At 37.3% G+C, this 23,058-nt stretch overlaps 1 protein-coding gene and 1 long non-coding RNA gene across 2 annotated transcripts in view; both read left to right on the plus strand.

Moving 5' to 3' along the window:
• Positions 1-23,058, plus strand: part of SYN2 (synapsin II) — a 207,670-nt gene that overhangs the window by 13,101 nt on the left and 171,511 nt on the right. The window lies entirely within an intron of this gene.
• On the plus strand, positions 8,249-15,200 carry LOC140848335 (uncharacterized). The gene is made up of 3 exons (XR_012129031.1): positions 8,249-8,650; positions 9,526-9,578; positions 10,560-15,200. It is a non-coding gene; the product is annotated as an uncharacterized lncRNA (long non-coding RNA).

Below are 23,058 nucleotides of genomic sequence, written 5' to 3' on the forward strand. Positions count from 1 at the left end.
ATACTAGAGATTATAATCACAACATGAGAGCAACACTCTGTAGGGATGGAATATAGAATAGATGCCTGGTGGCAGAGGAGTGGAGATGGGATAAGAGAGACGCTAAGTAGAGTAGTAAGAAGTTGTAAGAAATAAACCTCATCTCTTGCAGAGAGTTCCAGTAATATAAGAACTGGAAAGTAATCATGGTGATCACCTACGCCTTGGTATTCTTATGTGTAAATGTGGATAAGAATGCCTACTTTCTTGGGCTATTGTGAGACTTGATTGAAATAAAGTAGGTTATGAAAGTGCTTCGTAAAATCTGAAGTGCTGTGTGAAAAACAACCATTGCTATCATCACTGTCATGTAGGAAACCAAGGAATAGAAGGATAAAGCTACTTTAATTTTTTGCCAGAAGCTAGATTTATTCTTCATATTTTGCAGCCAGTCTTTATCATTTGAAGATGAAATTGAAGTTTCTAAAGTATTATTTTCCCCCCAAGGAAATAGTGAGGAAGGGTGGGGGATGCTGGATAGCTTTGAGAGTGAATACACCTTGTTAAGCTTTTTATCACTTTAGCGAATGATTAGTTTCTTTCTGTCCAAGTCCTTTTCCTAGAGTACAATGAAGTATAGCAAAAAGAGGAAGATAGAACAACAGGGGCATGGCAAAGTGTGAGCCACATCACAGGCAAGTAAGTGATTGACTGAAGCAGTGGGTTAGGATAAGGAGGCATCATGAGCTGATCCTGGAATAGTGGATTGGAATCTGATAAGGAGAACCTTGAATGCCAACCTCAGAGGTTTTTACTTTATCTTTTAATCATTGGGGAATATTGAAGGTTTTGGAGCAGGTTAGTGACTCAATCAGGTATACCTTATGAAGGTTTATCCAGAGACAGTGTAGAAAATGGGGAGGAGGAAGTACTTATGCAGGCCTTGAAACCAATGTAGGAGCATGTTTTGGTGTTCATATATGAGATACTAGAGGCTTATAATAATAGGACCCTGGCTGGAGAAGGAGTGGATATAAGGAAACTAGGCTAAAGTAGGTCTGGGACCTTACGACCTTAAATCTGTTATCTCCATAAACTTAAAAAACATTGCAGTATAAAAATGCACAAATAATAACTGTATAGTTCAATGAGATTTTACAAAATATAAAGTATCACACAAGTCAAGATGTACAACATAGCCAGCACCTGCCAAGCTTCTGTAATACCCCTTTCAGTCATTACTTCTCCCTCAACGTGTAACTACTGTTTTGACTTCCTTCACCATATATTAATTTTGCCTTGTTTTGACCTTTATATAAGTAGACTCATGGAGTATAAATTCTTCTGTGCCTGGCTTCTTTTGCCTGACAGTATTTTCATTTTTCTTGTCTGGAGAATTAGTTCGTTCTTTTTCATTGCTCATTTGTACTCTGTCATCTGAGCTTATCACAATTTATATACTCATTCTGCTGTTGAGAGATCTTTCAAGTTGTTCCCAGTTTGGGGCTGTTATGAATAATGCTGCTCTGAACAATTCTTAGACATGCCTTTTGGTGAATAAGCTCTCGTTTCCCACCCAGGAGTGGAATTTTCTGCATGAAGGCGTATGTATGTTCAGTTTATTAGGTACTACCAAACAGTTTTATAGAGTGTAAACTGAGTTTACCAGTTTACACTCCCATTAGCAGTGTATTGATGCTCTTCACCAATGCTTGTCTCTTAGTCCATTAAGGCTGCTTTAACAACTATCATAGGCTGGGTGGCTTCAACAACAATTTTATTTCTCACAGTTCTGGAGGCTTGAAGTGTAAGGTCAGGGTGCCAGCATGATCAAGTTCTGGTGAAAGTCCTCTTGTTGGCTTGTAGATGCTGCCTTTCTGCTGTATCCTCACATGGTAGAGAGAAAGAGCTTTGGTTTCTTCAACCCCATTTAAGGGCACCAATCCCATCCTGAGGGCTTCACCCGTATGACTGCATCTAAATGTAATTACCTCCCAAAGACCCTGCCTCTGAATATCACCACATCTGAGATTAGGGCTTCAACATACAGATTTTGGGAGGGGCACACAAACGTTCAGTCTACAATGAGTTATACAATAATACTCAGTATTGCAGGATTTTAAATATCAAAGGCGCTTAAACTTGAACAGAGAGGGCCATACCTAACAGAGGAAGAAAGGGATGCTGGTTATTGAATGCTTGTTATGTACCTTGTATTGCCTAGGTGCTTATGTTTGCATTGTCTTGTTTAATCAAGTTAATTCTCATGTACATTGTGAGATCAGTGTTATTGTGTTGAATTTACAAGCCAGGAAACTGAGACTCACAGGTATCAGGCAGCTTATAATTGCCATAAAGAATCCAATCCTAACCAGTTACATCACATAGAAGGTGTAGTTTGTCATTGAAGTGTGTTTTTTTGTTTTGTGTGTTTGTTTGTCCCATGTGTGTGTGTGTATAAAGGGCTCTTCTTGATGACCAGGAAAGCCCATTATATAGGTGGCCCCTGCTGAGTCTTAGTGCTTAGCTGGCCCTGCAACACGCAGCAGCCACTCAACCAGGCACCTTCCCCTACCTTTTACCCCCTCTCCCTCCCCACTGAATCTCTTAGCAGCTGGTCATTAAGACTGTCTCAAAGTAGATATTATACTGGGACATCCTCTGCTCCATCTGGCAGGCTGATGGAAGAAGCTCTCATAGATTTTTTTAAGGCTCTTATTTCTCTCTCTCACCAGTTTCTTCAGGTAACCTTTTCCCCCCAAGAGCTGGAAGGCAGGAATGACATGTAATAGTGCTATCTAGAAGGCAGGAAACCTATGTCCTGGCCATAATACCAAATTGTTGTATGCTCTGAAATACTACACTTCCCTTCTCTTCACCCAGGTTTTCTAATTTATAAAAAGAGGGGTTGGATTGGGTTTAGTGGTTCCATGGCCCGTCCTCATGGCTGGCTGTGGGGAGACCCAAGCAGGAAATACTTTGGACCCTCTGTATATTATTGCCACCAGAGCAACTCTGGGTATATTTGTGGTATATGTATTGAATTTTCTCTTGAGATTTTAGTTAAAGCAAAGGATTATATGACAAATATATGCTTGAAATCCACTAGACTAGACAATCCCTACTAAGTGAAAGTATCATGTTGTGAAAATTTTGTGAAAGCTTAAAAATGGCAAAACTGAAATGAGCAAAATGTTCACCCTTAACATTTCCTTTATATACACAAAACCTCTATGCTATGCTCTGAGCCACCATGGGGGAATGGAGTGGGTATAATTAATTTTACCCAGGCTAAGAAGTTGGGGAGCAAGTAACTGAAGACAAGGCATCTGAGCTAGACTTAAAGGAGGAGTAGAAGTTCACTAAGTAGATTAGGAGATTGGGGGGAATAAGGTATTTCAGATAGAGGAATGAGGGAGAAAGGCATGGAAAGACATTGCTAATTTGAAGATACTGTGTTCTTGGTGTAGATATTATGTATGATGAAAAAGGGGAGAAAGAGTCCCTTTACCTGCTTTGTAAAGGGACTTGAATGGCACAGTGATGAGAACTAATGAGAATTGTAAGTATCATTTGAATTAGCACTGTTTAATGAATTTTGGGCTCCTCTGGACTCAGGACCCCTGATCCACACAGCAGTGTTTGGATGGTACTTATGGCAATAGTGAAGCTCACACGCTCAGAAGTAATATTGATTAGAGATAGCCTAGACCTGGGGTCTACACTAATTTCTTCTTAATTGGCTTAGATTATGGGATATATGTGTAATGCTTGTGTAAAACAAAAGGGTAGGGAATTTTAGGGGAGAGGGGATCTCTGCTGATGGCAGCAAGTCCCTACACTATAATATACACAGTGGTGTCCCTACCATTTGAACCCATCAAGAGGTGGAAGAGGCAAGATCATAATTTTACCTCCTGTGTGATAAATTAGAGTCAGTCTTGTGGCTCAGGCTTCCCAGCTCTTCTCCGCAACAGATCTCCTCTTTCTGTCTGGAAAAATATGTTTATTTGTAATGCATTCCATTTGTGGTAATTGGATCAACATGCTTTCTCATTCTCTGTCAAACACCCATCTCTCTGCCTAGAGAGGCTTAGAGCCTGATGTTAATGAGCCTGTGAATTACATTAGGTTGGGAATCAGGTTTCCAATTAAACATGTATGAAGATGTCTCACCCATTTGCCCCTTTTTATCATTTGTGCCCTTGAGATGTCCCTAGATCCCATGAGTCCTATCTTGGATGATTGGGACACAGTATCTGCCCCGTTGAGTCCAATGTCAGCTTCATCCATTTTACACAACAGTGAGAAGGAATGAACTGACTTTTTAAAAAATTGAGGTATCCTTTAAAAAAATTTTTTTTATTGGAGTATAGTTGATATACGATATTATATTGGTTTCAAGTATACAGCATAATGACTCAGCAGTTATATATGCATTATTAAAAGCTCACCCCAATTAGTGTAGTTACTGTCAACATAGAAAGATGTTACAGAATTATTGACTGTGTTCTCTATGCTGTACTTTCATCCCTGTGATTAATTATATTATGATTGAGATTTTGTGCCTCCTTATCCCCTTTGCCTATTCCACTTACCCACCCCATGATAACCACATGGTAACCACCAATCACTTCTCAGTGTCTATTGAGTCTATTGTTGTTTTGTTCATTTTGTTTTGTTTTGTTTTTAGGTTACACATATCAGTGAAATCATATGTTATTTGTCTTTCTCTGCCTAGCTTATTTCACTGAGCATACTATCCTCTAGGTCCATCCATGTTATTGCAAATATCAGGATTTCTTTCTTTTTTATGGCTGAATAATATTCCATTTATATACATAGCACATCTTCTTTATTCCTCTATATCCATATTCATCTATTGACAGACATTTTGGTTGCTTCCATATCTTGGCTATTGTAAATAATGCAGCAGTAAACATAGGGCTGCATATATCTTTTCAAATCAGAGATTTTGTTTTCTTCAGGTAAATTCCAAGAAATGAAATTATTGGGTTATATGGTATTTCTACTTTTAGTTTTTTTGAGGAACCTCCATACTGCTTTCCATAGTGGCTTTACCAAGTTCCATTCCCATCAACAGTTTAGTAGGGTTCCCTTTTCTGCACATCCTCCCCAAAACTTGTTATTTCTGGGAGTAAACTGACATTGATTAAAAAGTTACTATACCAGGGACTTGACTTTTATTATCTCATTGAATCCTTACACTTTCTTTTTTTTTTTTAGTTAAAGTATCATTGATACACAATCTTATGAAGGTTTCATGTGAATAATATTATGTTTTCAACATTCACCCATATTATCAAGTCCTTACCCCCTCCCCACCCATTGCAGTCACTGTTTGTCAGCGTAGTAAGATGCTGTAGAGTCATTACTTGTGTTCTCCATGCTGTACTGTCTTCCCAGTGACCTATTGTGTGAATCCTTACACTTTCAAAGAGGTGTTATTGCAATTTTACTTATAAGCAGATGGTTAAGTAACTTCCCTAAAGTTCAGTACAACTACAGAATAGTGAAGATTTGAATCTTTGCATTCAAAATCCATGTTTTACCCAGTTCATGACTCTGAAAGCAGACTGACTGCTTTAGAGTCATAGCAGTTTTGTAGCCACATGGAAAAGTTAAGAGGGAGGACTTCAGGCATCAAAGTCAGAAAAGAGGTTTTGGAGAACCAACACTTAATCAGAAGAGTAACCTTTATAAAGTATATGGAGAAAGATTTACAAGCAATTCTGGTATTTTTCTCACTTTGGGAATAAAACCCATTATGCTCTGGCCAATAGTGAGTTCAGGTAATTTCGAGGTGTGAGCTGGAGTAGGGAGCAAGAAACTGATATGATACATAGTTGGGGCTTTAAAAAAAATTGAGATATGATTTGCATACCATAAAATTTACCTTTAAAGTGTACAGTTAATTGGTTTTAGTATATTTAAAATGTTGTGTATCTATCACTACTGATTTTTAGAACATATTCTTCACTTTAGAAACCCTATGTCCATTAGTATCATTCCCCATGCCTCCTTTCCTCAGCCCCAGGGAGCCACTTAGGTTGCTTTTTGTCTCTATGGATTTGCCAATCCAGACTTTTCATATAAATGGAAATATACAGTTTATGGCCTTTTTGTCTTCTGTGTCCACCTTCTTTCATTTAGCATCATGTTTTCAAGGTTTATCCATATGGCAGCATGTATTAGTACTTAGTTCTTTTTTATAGAGTTTTATTTCTTTATTCCATACAATATTCCATTGTGTGGATGTACCACATTTTATTAATTTTATCCATTTTTCAGTTGGACATTTAGATTGTTTCCATTTCTGTGCTATTATGAATAATGCTGCTATGAACATTTGTGTACAAGTTATTATGTGAACATGTTTTCATGTCTCTTGGGTATATTCCGAGGAGTGTAATTGCTGGGTCATATGATAATTCTATATTTAACGTTTTGAGGAGCTGCCAAACTGTTTATCAAAGCAGCTACACAATTTACATTCCTACCAGGAATGTATGACGGTTTGACTTCCACTTTCTCCACATCCAATAACAAGACATTTGTTACTGTCCTTTTTAAAAAAATTATTATAACAGTCTTAGTGTGTGTGAAGTGGTGTATCACTGATCTTGATGTGTGTTTCCCTATTGATTAATGATGCGGAGCATCTTTTTTGTGTGCTTATTGACTATTCACATATCTTGGAGAAATGTCAATGCAAATCCTTTCCCATTTTTTAATTGGGTTAATTGAGTCTTTTTCTTGTTGGGTTATAAGAGTTCTTAATATGTTCTAGGTATAAGTACTTTATCAGAGATAAGATTTGCAAATATTTTCTCCTGTTCAATGGGTTATCTTTTCAATTTTTTTTCCACTTTTGATAGTGTTTTTTTGAAGCACAAAAGTTTTAAATTTTGATTAAGTCCAGTTAATTTCTTTCTTTTATATTGCCTGTGACATTGGTATATTTTAGGAAACTATTGCCTAATTGAAATTTACAAAGATTTACACCTGTTTTCTTCTTATATTTTTCTCCCTTATATTTAGGCCATTGACCCATTGCATTATTTTTGTATATTGTGGGACTGCAACTTCATTCTTATGGATTAAGTTTTACCCAGAACCATTTGTTCAGAAGACTCTTCTTGAATTATCTTGAAATCTTTGTTGAAAATCAATTCAGTGTAGAATTATAGTTTCATTTTTGGATTCTCAGTTCTATTACATTGATTCGGTGGTTCCAATGATCTATTATTATCTGTCCTTGAACCACTACCACATTGTCTTCATTACTGTAGCTTTGTAGTAGAATTTTGAAGTTGGAAAGTGTAAGTCTTCCAACTTTGTTCTTTTCCAAGATTTTTGGCTGTTCTGGGTTCCTTGAATCTCCTTATGGAAATTTTAGGATCAGTTTGTCAATTTCTGCAAAAAGGCAGCTAGAAGTTGGATAGGGATTGCATTGATTCTGTAGATTAATTTGAAGATTACTGACATCTATTAACTCTTCCAATCCATGAATACAGTTGTCTTTTCAATTATTTTGATCTTCAGTTTTTTTCAATGATGTTTGTAGTTTTCATTGTACATGTCTTGTATTTCCTTTTAAACATTTATTTTCAATAATTTAATTCTTTTTGATGCTATTATAAACTGAGTTATTTTTCTAGTTTAATTAGTTTTTAAATTATTCACTACTAATATATGGAAATACAACTGATTTTTGTATATTGCTTGCATATCTTGCAATCTTGCTGAACTCATTTATTAGCTCTAGTAGTTGTGTGTGTGTGTGTGTGTGTGTGTGTGTGTATTCCTTAGAATTTTTTATATAGAAGATGATGTCATTTTCAAATAGAGATAACTTTAGTGCTTTCTTTCCAATCTGGTTGCATTTTCTTTCTTTTTTTTAATCTAATTGTCCTTGCCGGAATCTCTAATAGATGTTGAATAAAAGTGGAGAGAGCAGACATCTGTGTCTTATTATTGATCTTTGGAGAAAATCTTCAATCTTTCACCATTAGTATATGGTTAACCGTGGGGTTTTTTTTTTTAATAGATGCTCTTTATCAGTTGAAGAAATTCCCTTTGATTCCTAACTAGCTTAATTTTTATGATGAAAGATATTGGATTTATCAGATACCTTTTGTGTGTTTATTGAGACCATCATGTTATTTTTGTCCTTTATTCTATTAATATGGTGTATTATATTGACTGATATTCATATGTTAACCAACTTCACATTTCTTGGATACATTTCATTTAATCATGGTATATAATCCTTTTTATATATTGCTAGATTTGGTTTTCTAGCATTTTGTTTCTATTTGGGTTTTTGCAGAGTGTGTTTAATAGATTTACATAGTGAAGAGAGAAATGGGAAGTGCCTCATATTATTTCACCAACTGCTAAATGCTACCACCCTACAAAAGGCCTTATAGAAACTTATCCTATTTACTTCTACCTTTGTGCTAGATGGAGGTCATTTAATGTTCTAATGTATCCTTTGTAGGGGTGCTCCTATCTCACAGATGAGAAAACAAAGAGGCAAAGATTTTTTGGGGGGGATTGTTTAACACTTATCCTCTCTTAAATAGGGATTGATGCTGCAAAGAAAATAAGTGAGACAGAGCCAAATAAGCAATGGATTTTTTTGAAGGTGTGTCATGAGTTTTAAAGCTAATGTTGTGTATGTCATAACAGAATTGGATTTGTTCTGGGTATAAATATAGACTGGAGATCTTATATCAGGTGAGGGGTTGGGGACAGAGAGAAATTCAAGTTTTCTTTTGGAATGGCTGTCTTTTTGGCCACCCTCTTTTGAGACCTGATAGGATTAGAACTTAACCCCTAAATGAAGGCCATTTTTAAGTCTCAAGAAGACATGTTTCCTGCCTTTAAGTACTTCATGGTATAGTTGTGGATGACACGCAAACTGTACAGTGAAGTTCTAGGCCTCTAGAAATGGCCCAGATTAACTGGGTTGGCTCTGGTGTTGGGGAAGCATGGAATACTCATTGAATACTTGGTTATAATAATAAAGTATGGAGTTATTAGGTATAAAGTATGCTGGTTTGGGACACAAGTTGGTGATCTGGGACATTTATGCCCATGTTTGTACAGAGGAGAGACTCCCTGGATATTTCAATAGTTGGATTATCATGAATTAGGATTTAATGGAGATACAGCTTCCCAAATATGATATGATTAGAATTTGATGAGAGCTGGTCTGGCGAGTGTATAGTTGTAGACAGAAAAGGCAGTAGACTTTGGAGTGGAAAAGTAGGAGGTAGAAGGTCTTTGGATTAGTAAATTATCTTATTCTGATGACTAGGAGAGAAGAATGGTAAAAACAAAATTCTGCAAAGTGATTAATTACTTCTGATGGAAGCGAGGGTGGGGCAGGAGGGTGTGATAGACAGCTTTACTGTTATCAACAAGTTCTAAAGCTTCCCTCCCTCCCTCCCTTCCTTCCTTCCTCTCTCTGTCCATCTATTATTCTTTTTTCATTTTGGCCATTGTTTTTTTTTCCAGAAACCCCCTCATCACTGAAGATTTATTGAGATGTAATTGACCCATAACATCGTGTAAGTTTAAGGTGTATAACTCATTGCTTTGATGCAGTTACATAGTGAAAAATGGTTACCACCATAGCATTAGTTAACACCTCCATCAGGTCACACATACAGTTGACCCTTGAACAACGCAGTTTGAACTGTGTAGATCCATTCATACATGGATTTTTCTCAATAAATACTGTATAGTACTGTATGTATTTTCCTTGTGACTTTATTAGTAACATTTTCTTTTCTCTAGCTTACTTCATTATAAGAATACCACATGTAACACATGTAACATACAAAATATATGTTAGTTGACAATTTATGTTATTGTTGGTAAGGCTTTGAGTCAGCAGTAGGCTGTTAGTAGTTGTGTTTGGAGAGTCAAAAATTATTTGTGAATTTTCAGCTACATGGGAAGTCAATACCCTTAATTGCTGTGTTGTTCAAGGATCAACTATAATTACCTTTTTTTTGTGGTGGTAATATTTAAGACCTACAATTTTAGCAGCTTTCAAATATATACTGTATTGTTATTAACTATAATTACCATGCTGTACCTTAGATCCCTGGAACTTATTTATCTCATAACTGGAAGTTTGTACCCTTTGACCAACATCTCCCCCTTCCCCCTACATCCCAGTCCCTGGTAACCAACACTGTACTCTTTGTAAGTTCAGGCAAGCACATTTCTTGAGTTTTTTTCCTGTAGCTTATAAATCATATGATTTTTAAAAAATTTTATTCCAAAATATATCCATTTCAGTGTTTAAATTACAACTGAAAAAAAATGGCATCCAGTGGTTGAATGAACTTTGTTAGTGGAAAGCATAACATTGACTAGCTAAAGCTTAAGGAAAAAGTGACAAGGTAAATACAAAAAAACAGGATTCTTTGAGTAGATTTAATCAAAGGTATAGGGGATATATTTGAAAATTATTAAGAAATACTATGTACAAATCTTTGTTAAAAACAAAGAAAAAATAGATGACTGTATTATGTTTCTAGGAAGATATACATGACCAAAATATATTCTAGAAGTAGAAAACCTGGATTAAATATGGTGGTGTGAGAGGTGAGACAGAAACCTCCACCCAAAACCACATGTAATATGAAAATGTAACAAATACGTCAAATCCTGAAAGAGCAACAGGAAAGAAGGCTGTGGCAGACTGTCTATACCTGGGGAAACCAGCAGACCTGAAGGAAAAGGGTAAGTACCCTGGAGGGACCCAAGCTCTTCCCCCTGCCCAGCTCACCAGAGGGAGGAAAGGAATGGAGCAGGAAAGGGGTGGAGGCCTAGGACTCCTGAACACCCTGCCCTGGAGATCTGCTCTGGGAGCACAAACCTACATTACATGGTGCTCTGGAGATTAGTGGGATTGGAAAGCGAAGACAGGTAGAATACTTGGAGAGACTGAAATTCCAGCTGCTTGTGGAAGACAGGGATCCACATCTGGCCACTCTGGGACAAAAGAAGGTGGGCAGTCTGAGAGACTTCCTAACAGCAAAAGGGCTGCTAAAAGGGCAAGGATTGTACAGAGCTTCCGGCTCAGGAGACAGGTGGACAAAATTGTCCGGGTGCACTCTGCACAGCAGATTGGGAACTTACAGGAACTTCAGGCGCTCCATCTCCCTGGCTGGCTACACAACTCCAAGGCCCCCCCACCATGACACACAGCCTGCTGTGCCTTTTTCCCGGCCAGCATGGACTCACAAATCAGCTGCTCCTGCCATTGCAACAGGCCAGCCACAGGGCAGTGCCACCTACGGCAGCTACAAGTGCAAAGCATAGAGGCTTCTCCCTGCCCACTCAGCTCACTGGCCCTGGCAGTGGAGGCAGGCACTACAGCCAGGAAGCAGGACAGACCTCTTTTCTCCCAACAGGTACTTGCCTGCGACCCCCACCATTGCTCCAGGGGCTGAGCAGCTCCAGAGAGTGGAGCTTCTGGGCACTAGAGGGCTCCTCCACCTACAAATAAGAAACATCAAAGGAACCTGGTTCAAACCAAAATCCCACAAACACCAGAAAGAGGGCCAAGAGAAACAACTCATCAATCTTCCTGAAAGAGATTTCAAACTAAAAATCATAAATATGCTCATGGAGCTACAGAAAAATATTCAAGAACTCAGGGAGGAATTCAGGAATGAGATACAAACATTGAAGAATATAGTATCTGAAATGAAACATACAATGGAGGGATTAAAAGCAGATTAGATGAGGTACAGGAGATAGTAAGTGAAATAGAAATTAGAGAACAGGAATACAAAGAAGCTCAGGCACAATGAGAAAAAAGGATCTCTAGGACTGAAAGAATATTTAGAGAACTGTGCGACCAATCCAAATGGAACAATATTGCATTATAGGGGTACCAGAAGAAGAAGAGAGAGAAAAAGGGGTAGAGTGTCTTTGAGGAGGTAATTGCTGAAAACTTCCCCAATCTGGAGAAGAAGATATTCTCACAGGCCAAGGATATGCACAGATCTACCAACACAAGAGACCCAAGGAGGACAACACCAAGACATATAATAATTAAAATGGTAAAGATCAAGGATACAGACAGAGTATTAAAAGCAGCCAGAGAGAGAAAAGGTCACATGCAAAGGAAAACCCATTAGGCTATCATCAGCCTTCTCAATGGAAACCTTACAGGCCAGAAGGGAGTGCTATGATATATTTAATGCCATGAAGCAGAAGGGCCTTGAACCAAGAATACACTACCTGTAAAGATTATCATTTCAATTTGAATGAGGGATTAAACAATTTCCAGATAAGCAAAAGCTGAGAGAATTTACCTCCTACAAACTGTCTCTACAGTGTATTTTGGAGGGACTGCTATAGATGGAAGTGTTCCTAAGGCTGACTAACTGTCACCAGAGGAAATAAAACCACAGTAAAGAAAGTAGACCAATTAATCACTAAGCAGATCCAAAATCAAATCAACCACTCCCAAAGTCAGTCAAGGGATAGACAAAGAGTATAGAATACTATCGTATCTAATATATGAAGAATGGAGGAGGAAGAAAAAAGAGGAAAGAAAAAAGATTCTTTAGATTGTGTTTGTAATAGTATACTAAGTGAGTTAAATTAGACTGTTAGATAGTAAGGAAGTTACCCTTGAACCTTGGTAACCATGAATATAAAGCCTGCAATGGCAATAAGTACATACCTATTGATAATCATCCTAAATGTAAATGGTCTGAATGGATAAAAAACAAGACCCATCTATATGCTGCCTACAAGAGACTCACTTCAAACCTATAGACATGCACAGACTAAAAGTGAAGGGACGGAAAAAGATATTTCATGCAACTAATAGGGAGAGAAAAGCAGGAGTTGCAGTACTTGTATCAGACAAAATGGACTTCAAAACAAAGAAAGTCACAAGAGACAAAGAAGGACATTGTATAATGATAAAGGGGTCAGTCCAACAAGAGGATATAACCATTATAAATATCTATTCTCCCACACAGGAACACCTACATATGTGAAACAAATGCTAACAGAATTAAAGAGGGAAATAGAATGCAATACATTCATTTTATGAGACTTCAACACACCACTCACTCCAAAGGACAGATCAACCAGACAGAAAATAAGAAAGGAGACAGAGGCACTGTACAACATGTTAGAACAGATGGACCTAACAGACATCTACAGAACACTCCACCAAAAAGCAGCAGGATACACATTCTTCTCAAGTGCCCAAGGAACATTTTCAAGAATAGATCATATGCTAGGCCACAAAAAGAGCCTCAGTAAATTCAAAAAGATTGAAATTGTACCAACCAGCTTCTCACACCACAAAGGTATGAAACTAGAAATAAACTATGCAGAGAAAACAAAAAATCCCACAAACACATGGAGGCTTAACAACATGCTCCTAAATAACCAGTGGATCAATGACCAAATAAAAACAGAGATCAGGCAGTGTATGGGGACAAATGACAACAATAACAACATGGCAAAATCTGTGGGATGCAGCAAAGGCTGTGCTAAGAGGGAAGTATATTGCAGTAAAGGCTTACCTCAGGAAAGAAGAACAGTCCCATATGAACAGTCTAAACTCACAGTTAATGAAACTGGAAAAAGAAGAACAAATGAGGCCCAAAGTCAGTAGAAGAAGGGATATAATAAAAATTAAAGCATAAATAAATAAAATAGAGAAGAATAAAACAATAGAAAGAGTCGATGAAAGCAAGAGCTGGTTCTTTGATAAAATAAAATAGATAAAATCCTAGCCAGACTTACCAAGAAAAAAAGACTGTACCCATGTAAACAGAATCAGAAATGAGAAAGGAAAAATCATGACGGACACCACAGAAATACAAACCATTACTGGAGAACACAATGAAAATCTATATGCTAATAAACAGGATAACCTAGAAGTAGTGGACAACTTTCTAGAAAAATACAACCTTCCTAGGCTGACCCAGGAAGAAACAGAAAATCTGAACAGACCAATTACCAGCAACAAAACTGAGTGGTAATCAAAAAACAACCTAAGAACAAATCCCTGGACCAGATGGCTTCACTGCTGATTTTTATCAAACATTTAGTGAAGACCTAATACCCATCCTCAAAGTTTCCCAAAAAGTAGAAGAGGAGGGAATACTTCCAAACTCATTCTATGAGGCCAGCATCACTCTAATACCAAAATGAGAGAAAGACACAATAAAAAAAGAAAATTGTAGACCAATATCCCTGATGAACATGCAAAATACTCAACAAAATATTAGCAAATTGAATTAAAAAATACATCAAAAAGATCATCCATCATGACCAAGTAGGATTTATTCCAGGGATGCAAGTATGGTGCAATATTCTAAACTCCATCAACATCATCCACCACATCAACAAAAAGATGGACAAAACCCCACATGATCATCTCCATAGATGCTGAAAAAGCATTTGACAAAATTCAACATCCATTCATGATAAAAACTCTCAACAAAATTTGTATGGAGGGCAAGTACCTCATCATAATAAAGGTCGTATATGACAAACCCACAGCCAACATCATACTTAACAGTGAGAAACTGATAGCTTTTCCTTTAAGATTGGGAACAAGACAAGGATGCCCACTCTCCCCACCTTAATCAACATAGTTCTGGAGGTCCTGCCATAATAATCAGACAACACAAATAAATAAAAGACATCCAGATTGGTAAGGAAGAAGTCAAACTGTCACTGTTTGCAGATGACATGATATTGTACATGGAATCCCTTAAAGAATCCACCCTAAAACTGCTAGAACTAATAACTGAATTGCAGGATAGAAAATTAATACACAGAAATCTGTTGCATTCTTATATACTAACGATGAACCATCAGAAAGAGAAATCAAGAAAACAATTCCATTCACAATCACATCAAAAAGAATAAAATACTTAGGAATAAACCTAAACAAGGAGGTAAAAGACCTATACTTGGAAAACTATAAGACACTCATGAGAGAAATTAAAGAAGATACCAATGAATGGAAACACGTCCTGTGCTCATGGATAGGAAGAATTAGTATTGTCAAAAAAGCCATCCTGCCTAAAGTAATCTACAGATTCAATGCAATCCCTATCAAAATACCAACAGCAAGGAACAAAACAGCAGCAGACTCACAGAACCCAAGAATGGACTAACAGTTACCAAAGGGAAAGGGACTGGGGAGAATGGGTGGGAAGGGAGGGATAAGGGGGAAAAAGGGGCATTACGATTTAGCACACATAATGTAGGGTGGAGGGCATGGGAAAAGCAGTACAACACAGAGAAGACAAGTAGTGATTCTATAGCATCTTACTATGCTGATGGACAGTGACTGTAATGGGGTATGTGGTGGGGACTTGATAATGGGGGGAGTCTAGTAACCATAATGTTGCTCATGTAACTGTACATTAATGATACCAAAATAAAAAAAAAATACCAACAGCATTCTTCAATGAACTAGAGAAAATAGTTCTAAAATTCGTGTGGAACCACAAAAGACCCTGAATAGCCAAAGCAATCCTGAGAAGGAAGAATAAAGCTGGGGGGGATTATGCTCCCTGGCTTCAAGCTCTACTACAAAGCCACGGTAATCAAGACAATTTGGTACTGGCACAAGAACAGACCCATAGACCAATCAAACAGACTAGAGAGCCCAGATATAAACCCAAGTACATATGGTCAATTAATATACGATAAAGGAGCCATGGATATATAATGGCGAAATGACAGCCTCTTCAACAGCTGGTGTTGGCAAAACTGGACACTACATGCAAGAGAATGAAACTGGATTATTGTCTAACCCCATACAGAAAAGTAAACTCAAAATAGATCAAAGGCCTGAATGTACGTCATGAAACCATAAAACTCCTAAAAGAAAACATAGGCAAAAATCTTTTGAATATTAACATGAGCAACTTTTTCCTGAACGTATCTCCTTGGGCAAGGGAAACAAAATAAAAAATGAACAAATGGGACTACATAATGCTAAAAAGCTTCTGTACAGCAGAGGACACCATCAGCAGAACAAAAAGGCATCCTACAGTATGGGAGAATATATTTGTAAATGACATATCTGACAAGGGGTTAACATCCAAAATATATAAAGAACTCACCTCAACACCCACAAAGCAAATAACCCTATTAAAAAATGGGCAGAGGACATGAACAGACACTTCTCCAAAGAGGAAATTCAAGATGGCCAACAGGCACATGAAAAGATGCTCCACATTGCTAATTATCAGGGAAATGCAAATTAAAACCACAATGAGATATCACTGGCACCAGTTAGGATGGCCAACATAGAAAAGACTACGAGCAACAAATGCTGACAAGGATGTGGAGAAAGGGGAACCCTCCTACACTGCTATTGGGAATGTAAATTGGTTCAACCATTGCGGAAAGCAATATGGAGTTTCCTCTAAAAACCAAAAATACAAATACCATTTGACCTGGAATTCCACTCCTAAGAATTTAGCCAAAGAAAACAACTTCTCAGATTCAAAAAATGTATATGCCCCTATGTTTATTACAGCATTATTTGTAATAGCCAAGATATGGAAGCAACCTAAGTGTCCATCAGTAGATGAATGGATAAAGAAGATGTGGTACATATACACAATGGAATACTATTCAGCCATAAGAAGAAAACAAATCCTACCATTTGCAACAACATGGATGGAGCTAGAGGGTATTTGCTCAGTGAAATAAGCCAGGCAGAGAAAGACAAGTACCAAATGATTTCCCTCATTTGTGGAGTATAAAAATGAAGCAAAACTGAAGGAATAAAACAGTAGCAGACTCACAGAGTCCAAGAAGGGACTAGCTGTTTCCAAAGGGGAGAGGTGGGGGAGGGTGGGTGGAGAGGGAGGGAGAAGGAGATTGAAGGGTATTAAGATTAGTACACATGGTGTGTGTGTGGGGTCATGGGGAAGACAGTGTAGCACAGAGAAGGCAAGTAGTGACTGGGGCATCTTACTACACTTATGGACAGTGACTTCGATGGTATGTTGGGGGGACTTGATAATATGGGTGAATGTAGTAACCACAATGTTTTTATATGAAACTTTCATAAGAGTGTATATCAATGATACCTCAAAAAAAAAGTAGGAAACCTTAATAGATCACGTTAGAAACTTGTAAGAAAAAGACTAAGAAGTGAATTGGCTTCTCAAAATTGAAATGTGGTTGACATACAATATTGCATTAGTATCAGGTGTACAACATAGTGACTCACCATTTGTATACAATATGAGGTGATCACATAACTCTAGAAATCATCTGTCATCACATATTATGAATTATATTTCCTATGCTGTATATTATATCCCTGTTTATTACTTATTTTATACCTGGAAGTTTTTACCTTTTAAGCCCCTTTGCCCATATTCCCCATCCCCCTTCCCCTCTGGCAAACACCAAATTTTCTCTGTATCTGTGAGTCTGTTTCTATTTTGTTTTTTCATTTGTTTTGTTTTTTAGATTCCACATACAAGTGAAATCATATGGTATTTGTCTTTCTCTGATTGACTTATTTCATTTATTAGTATATTACTCTCTAGGTCCAAGATTTCATTCTTTTTTATGACTGAGTAATATTCCAGTGCAAGCATGCATGTGTGTGTCTGTGCATTACATCTTCTTTATTCTTCTGTTGATAGACACTTAGGTTGCTTCTGTATCTTGGCTATTGTAAATAATGCTGCAATGAATATAAGGGTACATATATCTCTTCAGATAGTGTTTTTGTTTTCTTTGGATAAATATCCAGAAGTGGAATTTCTAGGTCATATGGTATTTCTAGTTTTAATTTTTTGAGGAACCTCTATACTGTTTTCCATAGTGGCTGCACCATTTTGCATTTCTGCTGACCATGCACTTGGGTCCCCTTTTTGCCACATCCTTGCCAACACTTCTTGTCTTTTCAATGCTGGCCATTCTAAGCAGGTGTGAGGTGACTGTGGTTTTGATTTGCATTTCCCTGATGATTAGTGATATTGAGCATCATTTCATGTGTCTATTGGCCATCTGTACGTCTTCTTTGAGATTTGTCTATTCAGGTACTCTGCCCATTTTTTAATTGGGTTGTTTGTTTTTTTGATATTGAGTTGTGCAAGTTCTTCATGTATTTTGGATATTAACCCTTTATCAGAACTATGATTTGCAAATATTTTCTCCCATTCAGTAGCTTGCCTTATCACTTTGTTGATGGTTTTCTTGCTGTGCAAAGGCTTTTTAGTTTGATATAGTACCATTAAAAAATTTTTGCTTTTGTTGTCCTTGCTTAAGGAAACAGATCCAAAGCAGTATTACTCAGACTGTGTCCAAGAGCTTACTGCCTATGTTTTATTCTAGAAGTTTTATGGTTTCTGGTCTTAACATTTAAGTCTTTAGTCCATTTTGAGTTTATTTTCACATGTGTAAGAAAGTGGTCCAGTTCTAGTCTTTTACATATAGTTGTCCAGTTTTTATATTTCTTAAAATGAGTGGTAGGTCCATGAGTGTTCTTTTTATTAGTAGGCTTTCTAAGTTCTATATACATCACATTTAAAAATATTTCCAATATCTCACTTAAAAAAGGAGGAGATAAAAGAAAGAAAGATGGAGGAATAAAGGAAAAAAATCAAGTCCTAGCAAGGAACTAACATGTTAAAAATGAAAAAACCAGACAGCTTTTACTCAATGTATGTTTTATTAAAGTCATCTTGCCCATTTGGAGTTTTTAGGGGAGTGTGTACTTCTGTATTCTCTTCCATAATCTGTAATTGAAGGGTAATTTCTTAGATCTGGGCTTTGAAAAGAGGAGAAAAGATGAAGCTTTGAAACGATTTTGTTTCTACCTCTCAGAGGAGAAAGTGGTGGGTGTGGGGGTGGGAGCTCATGTGTTCAGGCATCAAAATTGGCAGACAACTCCTTCAGAGCAGATGGAGTGAGGCTTTCATCACCTGACAGACTGACTCAGACCTGCCTGCTTGCAGCCAGCCACTACTGGGCATGGCTTGAATTTCTGTCAAAAGCTGCAGGATCATGTTATTCTGCCTTCCACTCTAGCAGTGGTGAACTCTAATCTTCCCAGATGAAGAGCTGCCCAGGACTCAGGCAGACCAGGTCTTCCTGCAAGGAGCTGATGTGTTGACCCGGGTTGTTTGCAGGGATGTTGGCTTTGGTGAAATGGGTGTTTCTTAGGCTAAAGTGTTTAATTAGAGGCTGTAACTACCAATGGATGACTACCCCAGTCCATGTTGCTTCAGAGAGGATTTTTTCTTTGGATTGGATTGCCCATGTGTCCTCCATGCTTCTTTTTTACCTGAGATTATGAAAAATGTAAAGTGGAAGCTTCTATATAGTCCAGTGATTGGTTTAATGAGGTCAGCACAGGAAAAAAAAACCCTAGGAAAGACTTAGAATTATTGCCTAAGCAGTAAGCAGCTTTCCAGAAATTACAGATCTTGCTACCAATCACAATTTTAGCAACCACTGAGGATGAACATGTTCTGGATTGGTGCCCACAGCCTTTTAGTTGGTGTCCTTTCCTTTAGTCTCTCCCCTGCCAATCTAGGCTGTAAATGCTGCCAGGCTTTTTTTCTTAATACCCTGCTTTCATTATGGCACTCTCCATTCAGATACCTCCAGTAACTCCCTCTCTGTTTCCAGTCTAGGCATACTGTCTAGTTTTGAATTTTGTTGTATCTGGCCTTAATGTCTTATCTACCCCACAACATGCATTCCTTTCTTCTGTAGCTAAAATCTACCTGTCTTGTAAGATTTTGCTCAGTTTCTTTCTCCTTCAAGCTAGCATTGATCGCTGTCTTTTCAGCTCTATCAAACATGTATAGTAATTTCCAAATAATTTAGTGATAAATTCTTTCATAATCTTTATTTGTATATTAGTGTTGGACTGTGAGCCCTTTGAAGTCATAGACCATGTTTCCTTCTTTTATCTCCTCATGATACGTAAGATGGTACCTGACATGAATCAGTACATTTTGTTAAATAATTAAATATTGAAAGTTTTATAAATAATAACTAGTATTTGTAAATTATTTTAGAGTTTACAAAATGCTTTCACACTTACATCTTACTTAATTATTCCCCAGATTTTGTGATATTCCCATTTAAAGATGAAGAAATTGTATCTTAAAGAGTGGATATAATTTGCCTTCTCACAGTTGTTAATTGGTCTAACACAGAAGGGAAGAAAAATTAATATTTACTAGAAGGTCTCTTATATACCAGGCATATTTTAGGCACTTTAATGTGTTAATTTACTTTACCTGTTAGCAACTTTATGTGGGTAGAGGTTATTTATCCATATTTTACAGGTCAGAAAAATAAAGCTCAGCAAGATAAAATAGAAAGCTTGTGTCTTACGAATATTCTATTATTCTGTTTTTAGCTATATACTTTCTCCTTCTGTTGATTGTCTGAAGAATTTATTTGATGGCCCCAAGGGTGACTGGGAACTGAATTTCCATGGTCTGTCCTTACTGGATTGGTTAAAGATGGGAAAGGTGAATTAGTTAAAAGAGGGCCAGAAGTCTCATACGACCTGCCATCTGGGGTTTCAGCATCTGCCTCCCTGACATCCTTACCTGTTCTTCGACCCCTACATATTAACACCTCCTTCATGAAACTTTCCTGATTCCTTTTTACTTAATATTCTCTGTCTCTGTCTCAATCTCTGTATCTCTCTTTCTTATCTGAAACTCCATCGCAGTTTATCTGTTTCAATTTTATTGCACTTAAAACAGTCTTATTTTTTATTATGTGATTTTTGTCTGTTTCTTATTTGCCCAGGTATGTTGTAGGCTTTGAGGGTGAGGCTTTTGTTTGTTTTTATATCTTACATATTACCTAGTAGGAATCCTAACTCATAACATCTGCTAATTAATTGTTAAGGTCCATTTTCCTCTTCTCCCCCTACCCTACTCTCTCCAGGTTCCAATGCCAGTCTTTGGAAGGCAATGTTGATCTTTGGTTTCTTCCTGTCTTCCTTCTCAGTGATGTCATTTTCCCTTGTGGTGTACCCCACAGCCTCCCTGGACCTTGTGCCCACTGACTCTTTATTCTGAAGTGATTGCTGTGCTCTGTTCCAAATCACTTTATAAGAGATCTATCATAGCTATATCACAAGGCTGTACAATTGTATTAATGTCTGCCTCCACAACTGCAAACTCCTCAAAAGGAAGGTTTTTCTTGCATATTCTTATACTCAAAATGCCCAGCTTTTTGCTTCACATTCTTTAAATGTTGATTGAGTAAATTAAAGGTGTTTGTCTTCCTACAATGTCCGTATTTTTCTAGGAAAACTGATAGACTGATAGGCCTTTCACACTGATAGACTGATAGGCCTTCCACTTACAATTGGATTTGGTGGTAGAATTAAAAAAAATATTTATAAGTAGTGAGAATAGAGGTCTGGGTTGGGAGTCTTTTGATTCCCCAAATATTCAACCTTATAGGTTACCCTCTAGTTTCTATGGCTGGCCTGCCAGGTACAGATGGAAAGTAGATCATAAGGCCAAGATCATCTTAAAAACTGATGTTGAAACTCTCCATATGGAGCAGAATTATTTCCTGGAGAGTTTTATGGAGCTGTCTTTTCATGAAAATAGCTTTTAAAGAAGCAAGGCAAAACGTTTTATGCTTCAGATAATTCAAGGGCTAGAGCTGATTGAGATTCTCTTTTATATCCTTCCTCCAGGAAGCATAGTATAGTATGATAATCTAGTTTGATATAACACGGAAGTGGGAGCCACAGGCCAAGTTCTGGCCTCAGATGTGACTCCAGTTAGTTACATATTATAGTGGACTTCTGTTGTTTTTGCCTCTCAATGTCCATTTCCCCCTCTTTTACTATCAGTGCCCAGATTTTCTCCTGGGGAGCCATCTCCTCCCCAGAACTCAGGCCTTGTGCTTTGAACAGAGCCTGCTTCACTCCTGGCTCCAAGGATGGGAGTGTAATTTATGCCTTTTTAATTAGAGTATTATGTTCTTCTGATCAGGGAGATTGATGTAGTAATGGCCACCAATCACAATATAGATGGATCAATGACTCAGTTTTGATCAGTTTTTTTTTAGAGCAAATAGGCATTCTCTTTACATTGGACATGAACTTGACAGGATGTAAGACTTGGGTCCTGAAGACAAGTTCTGCTTCGAGTGAAGCTGAGATGAGATGAAGAGCAGCCATGTTCTTTGAGCTCCTAAAGTCTATTGAACTGAAAACTAGACTTTTCAACTATGTAATTTAGTAAGTTATTTTTGCCTAGTTTATATTTGCAAATGGAAGCGTCTTAGTTGAAAAGTTACTTTAAGGAAGCTTTTCTGAGCCTTTATTATCACTCAAATGAGTATACTGGGCTTATTAAGAGGTAGATTTACTTCTATCTTCATACCTGTTTGAAATATATTGGATTAAAAAAAATCTGAATAATCCAGATTGGTGACCTAGATGTTCTAGGTGCTACTCAGTTGTGACTGTGTTTCCCTGTAGTTAAATCTGACCACTGACATTTCAGTGGATTTATAAAATTAAAGCACTGTCATTTACTCTTCTGTAAACTTAGCCAAACCTGTTAGCCTCTATGTTGTAGTTTCTTCTCTTAGGATACTGATGCTGATAATTCTCTGACTCAACTCACAAAGTCAAATATAGAATGAAATCAAAGGGTCAAAAGAAAGTATGATTTAGTCCTTGAATAGGTAGAATTCAGATGAGGAGAGGTAAAGCATGAATGTCAACAGCATAAGCAAAGGCAAAAAGAATGGGAATTCTTCTGTTAGTCAAACTTGTTTGGACTCTGGTGGAATATTATATTTTATTTTGTCTTTCCCATTATGTGGGTAATTAGATTATCAAAAGATTTGAAATAAGATCCTTGGGGAAAAATAAAGGGTTCCAGAAATATGACTGACAACTTAGTAACTATCTAAAATAATTTTGCTCTGTAGTCAAAATAATTCTGAGCAACTACTTTTCATTCTTTTAGAGGAAAGAACTAGGGTGATGGGCACACGATATTTGGA

This window comes from Manis javanica, chromosome 3 (assembly GCF_040802235.1).
Source record: "Manis javanica isolate MJ-LG chromosome 3, MJ_LKY, whole genome shotgun sequence".
Classification (NCBI taxonomy): domain Eukaryota; kingdom Metazoa; phylum Chordata; class Mammalia; order Pholidota; family Manidae; genus Manis; species Manis javanica.